At 39.6% G+C, this 10,412-nt stretch overlaps 1 long non-coding RNA gene across 1 annotated transcript; it reads right to left on the reverse strand.

Annotated features, from left to right (window-relative positions):
* Window positions 1-6,247: 6,247 nt before the first annotated feature.
* On the reverse strand, window positions 6,248-9,729 carry LOC125121581 (uncharacterized). Its single transcript, XR_007133505.1, has 2 exons — window positions 9,652-9,729; window positions 6,248-6,413 (listed from the first exon to the last, which is right to left on the reverse strand). It is a non-coding gene; the product is annotated as an uncharacterized LOC125121581 (long non-coding RNA).
* Between the last annotated feature and the right edge of the window lie 683 nt (window positions 9,730-10,412).

Consider the following 10,412-nt stretch of genomic DNA (forward strand, 5'->3'; position numbering starts at 1 on the left):
AGAATCTGAGGGGCATCTGTGACCTACACCACAGCCCATGGCAACACCAGATCCTTAACCCACTGATCGAAGCCAGGGAGAGAACCCGCATCCTCATGGATACTCGTTGGATTTGTTACCACTGAGCCACAATGGGAGCTCCCTGAGGTTTATTTGAAAAGCATTTTTAATTTATTTCTAATCCTAGAAAGAAAACAGAGCCTTCGTTAAGAACAAAAACCAGCTTGCCTATGGTTGCCTAGAACCATTTCAATTTTGTTAAGAGCGGCACATGTGCATCTCCCTGTTTATGCTACGTTTGCCGATTCTTACTTCCTTTCCTGAAATTTCCCTTTAAAAAAAAAAAAAAGCTACTGATTGATACTTTCTTACATGTTCTCCTCAATCTTTCAAAGACATCCCTCAGGACAACCTTAGACTTTGTTACCGTGTTCTTATACTGTTTCTTTTTAGTCCACATAATTTCTGAAAGATAGACATGGATAAAAAAAGGAAGCAAGTCTGTTCACAGATGATAACAATGATTAGAATAGGAGGAGCACTGAGGAAGGAATCATTCGTCTTGATCCTGGCAGAGGAGAGAAGTTCTTCAAAAGACAAGAGGCTTCCATTTAGTTTAATTCTCCTTGGCTTTTCTTCTTTGTCCTCTTCAGAAGAATTCTTGTCTGAGTTATTTCTCTTGAGATGGTGTCAGCAGAGGGGCACAGTGGTGGCGAAACTTTTATTAACTCTGGCACAGGCCTGACCACAGAGAGGAAAACTCTTTCAAAGCTAGGAAGCAGTCAATGTTTGGGGGGAAAAGAAAAAAAAAAGAGAGCGAGAAAGAGAGAGAGATATGAGAACTGGGAGGGGAGGAGACCTGGGTGCTGGATACCGACAGGTTGCAGAGAAGCAAAATGAAGTTATCTCAAAGTGGCACCTCTCAGAGCTGTGCAGACAGAACCAGGGACCCTGTCGCTTTCCACTGGTTGTGTTTGCCCCCGCGTGACAAGCTGATGGAGTAAACTATTTGGAAAATCTCTTGTGGCTTCTTCCACTCCCAAATAGAATATAGAAATTGATATTGTTCTCAAGTTCAAAGCAGTGAGAGGTTGTAAGCAAAGTGAACTGGATGCCTGATAGATGGTGATCAAAGTTGGACAGTATAAAGAAAAGGCTGGAGTAAGTGACTGCTTTGGAAAGTTGGTTCTTTGGGGACCAGATCCTATTTGGGGGAACATTTTGGCAATATCATTTGAATAAAATGTACAAATGTTTAAGACCCATAAAGATCTCCATAGATATGTGTTCAAATTTCAAAGCATGCATAGAAGTTGCCTGAAGGTCTTCCTCTGTTATAGTCTTTGTGATTAAACAAACAAACACACAAACAAAACCTGCTCGAAAAATGACTAAGCCCATAAATCATTCTGAAAAATGTTTATAAAATTAAGATAACTATTGCAAATTCTCCTATCATCTTGAATGTCTTTCTTTTTTCATATGTTAACCAGAACACGGTAGAGGTTTTGGTCTGACATTTGGTGTTTTTCCCTGTCCTGATTCTTTCAAAAACAAAAAATAACTCATTTAGATTGAAATTGTTTCCCAAGTATCTGTATTTACTTTTTTTTTTTTTCTTTTTGGCTGCACCTGTGGCATGGGGAAATTCCTGGGCCAGGGATCGAACCTATGCTACAGCAGCAACCCGAGCAGCAGCAGTGACAATGCTAGGTCTTTAACCTGCTGAGCCACAGAGGAATGCCTATATTTACTTTCCAATATCTCTATAAAACATTTCCTTTTATCTTAATTCTTTTTATACCTGTAAGGGCCATTTTCTTCTGTGGGAAAGAATTACTCCATGTATAGCCCCAAACCAGTTACTATAAATCTGAAAGCAAACACTTGCATCATTTTTACAGAGACCATCAACCTCTTACCTTCCTCATGGTGGCCCATTCCAGTTACTGTTTACTCCCATGGAAACTCAAAGGCATATAAGCTAGGCTCTGGCTTTGTTTTAAGACCGTAGGCTACTTGGTTGATTTTCCTAAGCTATGTGTCACACGAATTCCACCCCTTCTACCTCCTCCCACCTCCCTCAGAATGACTGAGAAAGAATTGGAAGCTAAAAGCTTAATCACATTTTGATCAGTTATGATTTAAAGCTTTGGCTGAGTCTGGATCTATGTAGGGAAGCAGGAAGAGCAGAGCTCATGGTAAGGCTTGGGGAGAGCTGAATTATGCTCTGTAAAAGTATGAGCGGAAGTTCATCTTTGTGTTCACAAGAGGAAGAATACAGGGAAGCTGGGGGTGGTGGGACTGGTGACATGGAGGCAAGACAAATGACTATTAGAAAAAAATGCCTGATATTCAATTCTAGATTTTTGGTAAAGAGGCAAAGTAAATCTTTTCTTTTCCTTTATCATCTCTTCAAATCCTTCAGTAAAGTCTGCTGACCACTAAGAGGCTCTTTTATGTATAGAAATTATGGCAAGGAGTTCCCATTGTGGCTCAACAGTAATGAACCCAAGTAGTATCCATGAAGATCCGGGTTGGATCCCTGGCTTTATCTGGCATTTCTGTAAGCTGCAGTGTAGGTCTCAGGTGTGGCTTGGATCCCATGTTGCTGTAGTTGTGGTGTAGGCCAGCAGCCACAGCTCCAATTTGACCCCTGCCTGGGAACTTCCATATGCCACAGGTGTGCCCCTAAAAAGACAAAAAAAAAAAAAAAAAAAAGAAAGAAAGAAAGAAAAAAGAAAAGAGAACGAAATTATGGAAAGGAACTGAAACTAGGCTCAGCATTTGGGCTACCATTCAGTAAGTCATTAGGAACAGGAAACACTGATTCATTGGGTCCAGGAATCTGGAACCAAGAGAATCCCTGAAATATAAGTTCCATAAGAAGTTACAGGAATCTTAAGAAAGACATGGATTTTCTCTGGGTTGTGGTGTAGGAATTGGGCCAATTTTAATCAAGATCTGAATGAGGGCAGCATGACCCCAGAGGGTAGCTGATTATGAGCCCATAGCCCTGACTAGCTTTGAAGCCTGTCTCTGCTACACACTGACTAGTTAATGGAAAGAAGGTAAAACTTGGTTTATTCATTGATAAAATTGGAATAAATATTTTCATAATTCATGGTCAGCAATTGCTGCTTAAAATAGTTAGATGAAATATTATTGAAGAAAGGGATAGTCTCAAAGCAGCACCACCCCTCCCCATTACATTTGAATTCTAAGACATGTGTCTTTACGACTGAGAAATTACAAGCAATCTTGTAATTGAGACATGTCAAGAGATCAAACTTTATATGACCAATGAGAGTGATAATGGTTCAGAGAGCTTGTGGAAGAGCATCTTGTTTTTGAGAGGTGCATGCTGAAGTATTTGGAGGTGAAGTGTCATGATGGCTACAAGTTAGTTTAAAATGTACCATGTAGAAGTTCCCATCATGGCTCAGTGGAAATGAACCGGATGAGCATCCATGAAGATGCAGGTTCAATCTCTGGCATCACTCAGTGGATTGAGGATCCAGCATTGCTGTGAGTTGTGGTGTAGGTTGCAGACTCGGTTCGGATCTGGCATTGCTGTGCCTGTGGCATAGACTGGTGGTTACTGCTCCAATTTGACCCCTAGCCTGGGAACCGCCACATGCCTCGGGTGTGGCCTTAAAAAATATATATATATACCGTATATATGCAGTTTGGTAATGTATGTATGCACGTGTCTCTCTTTCCTTCATAAATGTGAGTCTCTCTCTCTCGATATACATGTATAAAATATATAAAACATATAGATATAAAACAAAAAAGATACATATATATCTCTTTCTCTGTCTATAAATATATATATTACAGAGATACAGCATGCAAATTGAGCAAAATGTTAACAATCAGCAAACATAAGTAAAGAGTATATGGGTGTTTATTGTACTATTCTTTCAAAATTTTCAAAATAAAATGTTAACTATGTAGGAGTTCCTGCTGTGGTGCATTGGGTTAAGGATCCAGCATTGCAACAGCAGTGGCGTGGGTCACAGCTGTAGCTTGGATTCAGTCCCTGGCCTGGGAACTTCCATATGCTGTGGGTGTGGCCAAAAAAGGAAAAAAAAGTTAACTGTGTAAATAAAGTAAAATGCCTAGCATCACATCAGGTACCACATCTGTGCTGGCTTCGGATTGATTTGTGTTGACCTTTTTCTTTTTCATCCTTTGTCCTCTAGTTGATTTGTTCACTTTCCTCCAAACATTATAAGCCCTCATTATGGTTGTTTAAATATACCCTGGGTCTAGTTACATTGCCCTAAAATAAAAAATAGTTTCTGAAAATGCATAAAGCACAAGAAAGGTAGAGTGCTATAAAAATGCCCTGAGTGGTGGTGATTGGCGTCTCTGCAAGGTTGTACTGTTCTCCAAAAGAGTCATCTCACAGTGTCACATGTTAAATATTTTGCAGAATTAAGAGGGAGAAATCAATAGTGGAGGAAAAAAATACCCAGAATATAAACATTTCCCAATAAATGCCAACATTGAGCAAAGATTTTATTTCAGAGTACTGATTTAGTAATGCAAAACCAAGATTGTCTTTTCTTAGAGCTTTTCTCCCCAAGATAATACACATTAATGTCTGGAGAAATGATGAACATTTACTTGGCAGTTGTCTCAGGGGCCTGAATTATGTGCACAGTTAATTATTACCATTGAAAGATATTTCTGCCAAACCTACTGGCCACCTTAACCCTGGCCAGTATGTGTCTTGATTTTTAGAGTTAAAAACTCAAGGATTCTGGGATAGCTTTCCTATTGCTGTACCTGCTTCGTACCCTTAAAGCTAGAATGGGTACTGGAGAAAGATGCTGTGTCTGGGTGCCCCTTTGGGCCATGATTCTCTTGAATCCCACTTGTTCTCTTGGCCACTTTATAAAATGAGATCTTTTTGTCATTCTGCCATTAATTCCCAAAGCTCCTCTGGTAGAAGAAAGTGTCAAATTATCTATTTTCTCAACTTATAAAGCAAGATAACAGGAGGACTCATGGGGAATTATTTTCTAAAACTATGCAATGAAAACGCAGCCTATTCATCTAACTTTCTTTTACTGCATGTATATAAAGCACTACATGAGATACAGAAAGATTTGAGGAAGAAGAGTTTAGGACATAGTTTCTTGCTTACTGCTAATAATGGTAACAACAATATAAGATTGTGTGAAATTGCTATGCAAACTGCAAAATTCTATCCATATGTAAGCGGTTAATATTTCATTCATCAAAGTTCTTATCCTCATTGTCTTCTGCATCATCTCCTATGTTTATAATGGTAGCATTCTCAGGAATTGAGGAAGAACAAGGAAAAAATATTTACTGTTTGGGAAAACTAATTATAAGTAAGTCTTAAGTGAAAGCCATCAGGCTGAAGATTTTTAAAGAGGAATGGGACAATTGTGTTCAAAAGAAAGATGTCTCATGAGTGATGAAATTTGAAACATATAAAACTTTCTGCTGGCAGCAGAATGGTAAAGTAATGGGAAATTCAGCAGCCAAGGTTGGAATAAAATGTGAAAGGGTGGGGGGGTCCAGCACTTGGAAGGCAATAAGGCCCATAGTCTTAGATTTTCATGAGATTCAGGGAACAATCCAGAGCAACTGTAGGATTCTAAGAACAGAAATATTGTGGTACAATGAGGCTTAAGAAGATGAAGTCTTTTCAAGCGTTTTGAGTAGACTCTGGACAATCGAAACCAGAAGAGGAGGGAAGTTTTTAAGATAGAGCAGATTTGAGGAAATAAAGATCTTGCTTTGATCAGCGATTTTAAGACAGAGACAGTGGATGTTTTGACAGCAGGCTGGGATATATGATCAGGAAGGAAGGCTTTTGCTAGACCTTAGGTATGTGGGAACAAAAGAAGGCTAAAATGGATCTAATGTCAGAAAAGACTCCTCCTGGGAGCCTGGGAAGAAAGACAAATTGTCCTATGCAAGACCAAATGTGTTAGATGAGACTGGAAACCAGATGAGTATTAAAATCCGGTGCTTTTCAGTTCTTGTCACTCCCAGCCGTCGTCAGAAATCTGCTGATCACCAGCTTTGGCTCTCTAGTCCTCTTTCTTCCCAGAGTTGCTGTGAAAGAACCTTCTCTCCATCTGGGAGCTGCAGGGCTCCGAGTGTCCTGTTGTGGTCTCCCATTACCCAGACAGAGTCAGTGCCAGGGCCATCATTGTCTGCTTGCTGAGGCATGCGTTTTAGGTATTGCTGTTGTTGTTTCTTCTTGTTTTGTTTTAGAGAATGTCAAAGAACAAATGATTTTTAAAATGCCTCATTGACGTAACTCTGTATTGCTGTATCTTGCACTCTCCTTGCAAAGATGGAATTGATTCCCGTGAGATGGTCTCCCTCAACGTGCTGTGTGGCACAACCATACATACTGGTACCTAGAGAAGATGCAGAGGCTGCTGTGACACCTGAACTACTGTCCCTCTATGGGGCTCTCATTCTTGACAAAAGTCTCACAGATTTCTCTTCCTGCTGCCCAGTGTTGTGGGAAGAAATGAATTCTAGAACCCTCTTTTTTATTTACCTTTTTTTTTATGGCCATACCCATGGCATATGGAAATTCCCAGGCCAGGGGATTGAATTTGAGCCAAAGCTGCACAATCCTGGGTACTTTAACCCACTGTGCTAGGCTGGGGTTCAAACCCATGCCTCTGCAGCAACCTGACCCACTGCAGTTAGATTCTTAACCCACTATGCCACAGCAGGAACTCCTATTTTATTTTTTTATTTTATTCTGCTAGCAGGGTATCCAAACAGGACTCCTTATCCCATCATATCATATATTCACCATAAAAATGACCCTAAGTGTTTTACCTAAGTCAGTAGGGCTGAGGGCACACAATACCCACTGTGCTTACATAGAATCTTTCAAAATAAAAATATGCAAGTTTATTTAACAGTGTTTATATCATTCTTACTATGTGCCATGTACTTTATTTAGAAGGCAGATATTATTATCATCCTGCTTACTGTTTTTAAATGTGGAAACCAAGGTACAGAGAAACAAAATAACATGCTCTAGGTTATGTAGCTAATAGTGGGGGAGGCAGGACTCAATTCTAAGAACTCAGGTGCCAGATTTTGGGGCTCTTAACCTCTATACTATACTGCCTCTCTGAATGAAGATGGTGATCGCCAAGTAATGCTACTTATGAACAGATTAAATTCTGAAATTTATAAACTTGAAAAGAAGCTTCATATGTTGAAAGGCTCTCCTCCCTCCATCTTTCCCTCACATTAGCACACTTTCCCACTTTCTCTGACCATGGGGGTGGGGGCATTGAGGCATTATAAATCTTTCTGCAAATTCCAAAGCCATGAGTAAGAGCCTAACTCCAGGACCCTGCCCCATAATCCTTCACTTCTCCATCTCATATATCGATACCCAGGATTTGGTGCTTCTTGTGGATGCAGAGAGAGACTCAAGATAGAAGAAGGGCATATGTCAACTGTATTTCAATTTTAAAAATGTTAAAAAATGGAGTTCCCATTGTGGCTCAACAGGTTAAGAACCCAACATAGTGTCTGTGAGGATGCAGGTTCAATCGCTGGCTTCACTCAGTGGATTAAGGATCTGGCATTGCCACAAGCTGCGGGGTAGGTCAAAGATGTGGCTGGGATCCAGTGTTGCTGTGGCTGTGGCATAGGCTGGCAGCTGCAGCTCTGATTTGACCCCTCGTCTGGGAACTTCTATATGCCACAGGTGTGTCAAAGAGAAAGAAAGAAAGAAATGACGGAAGGAAGAAGGAAAGGAAGGAAGGGAGGGAGGGAGGGAGGGAAAGGAAGGAAGGAGGAAGGAAAATAACAAAGAAAGGGGTCATCTGTATGGTCATCCTGCAGTCACCTTTGCTTCCCTTTGCTGTTATATGCTCAGTCGTCAAATTCCAAAGGCAGCTGGTATACATAATTCAGCTAAACACTCTCATCTCTTCTGGACAGAGGCCGTCATTCCAGGACACCATGGTGGTAATTGATTGGATTGTTTTTGAGTCACTTGCCTATAGCCAGTCTATCCATGCAATTAAAACATAAAGGGCAGCGTGGTGGTAGTACTGGAGTTTCTTTCTTGAGCAGAAGGCTATAGGATAGGCAATTTCCTGAAGCGGGGGGCGGTGTCTCTGAGTATAGCAAACCTTCTGAACTACGTATCCCAAACACCTCCACTCTGGCCAATATGCATGGTCACTGCACCCCAGACCTATTTTATAGGGTTTGTAAAAAAAGGTTTGTGAAGGTTTTTGGCTTAATGCCTTTTCCTCCTTTGGTAGTATCTCTTCACTTCAATGGCCTAAATCCTTCCTATCCTTGAAAACTCAATTGAAGTTGTCCAAGAAGCCTTCCAAGCTTATCTCAGCTGGAACTAGTTGCTATCTGATTATATGCTCCCATGATATTTTAATTTATGTGCCATTTATTTGGCATACATCATTTACTGCTGTCCGTAGTCTATGCATGAGTTCATGACTCATCTCTTCAACTACATTATATGCTATCTGAGTCCACATAATAGGTACTTAATGAAAGCCTGTTCATTGAGAGTCATTTCTACTATAATCTCCAGGAACTCACTGGGGTCTCAGTTTTCTCCTGTACATCGATATCTTCAAGAGCAGCCCATGCCCCTGTGGTGCAAGTGTTACAGAAGTGCATCAAGGACCAACCTAAGAGTGGAACTCTATATGTTAGCTGAAAGGAAGGGAGACAACATATATGCTTAAGGGAGGAAGAATCAAAGGAGGCTCTGACAAGGAAATATGATGACCTTGATTATCAAATTTTAGGGCACCGAGGATCTTAAACTCCCAGCATACAACCCATTCCAGGTAAAGCCTCCAAGAACAATGGCACTAGATGGGTGTATTATCAGAACTCCTTTCCACTAAGGTCATGTCGTCTTGCAAACAAATATAAAAGAGGAGGTTCATGAACTAGAAAATCAATTTAGAATCTAGGGGGAAGCCAAAGGCTATCTTATCTTGACCTTTAGCACAGTCTATTTCAGACTAAATTTTATTAAGGGAGTACATTCCACAGTAGGCTTGTAGTGAGGAATAGAATCTAATTGGAGCTGACAGCAGCTCCTAACCTTAGCAGAACTCACAGTCTGAATGTGAACCTGGCTTGGTGGGAATTGGAAAGAAAAATAGGCTCAGATTATAAGAAGACAGAGGGTCCGGGGTAACCCAAGGAGTGGTGAGGCAGCCACCCTGTAGTTACATGGATTAGACTGGCAGTGGTTAAAGAGTTAAATAACTCACTGCATTGGCCAAAGGAGCTAAATAAATGCTGTTTTTGAAGCCTGTCAACAAAAGCTCAAATGAGAACAGAAGCAGCCAGACTGTGAGAATGCAACTCAGAGAAAACACAAGACAAAGAAATGGTTTAGGAAAATAATTCTTTGAATTTAAAGATTAATATTAAAATATTCTATTCTTTCCCTAAGGATCTGAAGGAAACAATTTTTAGAACTATGGTGCATATTTGCTAAAAAAAAAAAAATTCAATTCTGTGGTTTATTTTTTGACATTACATTTGACTTGAAAAGAAGATAAAACATACAGCCATTGTACAAAGAGTCAGATATAAAAGTATAAAAAGATAAAATGACTTCCTTACAGTTAGGCAATGAGTCAGCATGGGTCCAAGTTTTGGAATATAGCTCTCTTGGCGTCAACTCTGGGAAAATGCTTTCAAATTCTAAAATCCTATAAAAATGGAGAGAATAATTACCAGCAAAGATCTATTGCTTTTCACATAGAAAGCACTTTTCTAATTGTGTTAGATTGATTGTACACAGAGAATTATTTTTGATCTTTCTTTCTCTCTTGGGATATTTTATTATCTTTTTTCTTTTCTGCCCCCTGCTTCAGGTAACACCTGTGCATGATAGAAATTAAAAATTTCCCCATTTTTATCCTCTTATGCAGCCACTCACTCTTGTTGGTTTCTAATGTATACCTCCAGAGTATGCACTGGTAAGCATATATGCACAGATAGAATTATACAGTACACACTATTCTGCATTTTTTTTGTAAATACATTTTTAATATGAACTTTTCGATAATTATCTGTCTTACTTGCCTTGGATGCCATGTAATATTTCATTGTATATATTTATAAGTTAAAGATAAGTTGCTTCCAATTTCTGTTGTTCTTATTTCTAGCAGTCCTCCAATTAAAATCTGTATTCAAAGATATTTCACATGAGCAGGAGTACATCATTAGACTCAATTCCTAAAATTGGAACTTTCAGAGTAAAACAGTAGGGTACTGCTATACCTTTGATGGGTATGTCTAAATTATTCCCTATAGGATTTCTACCAGCTTATATTCATGAACAACAAGAATGATAATGCTGATTTTCTCACACTCTGATC

The sequence above is a fragment of the Phacochoerus africanus genome, chromosome 2, assembly GCF_016906955.1.
Source record: "Phacochoerus africanus isolate WHEZ1 chromosome 2, ROS_Pafr_v1, whole genome shotgun sequence".
Lineage (NCBI taxonomy): Eukaryota > Metazoa > Chordata > Mammalia > Artiodactyla > Suidae > Phacochoerus > Phacochoerus africanus.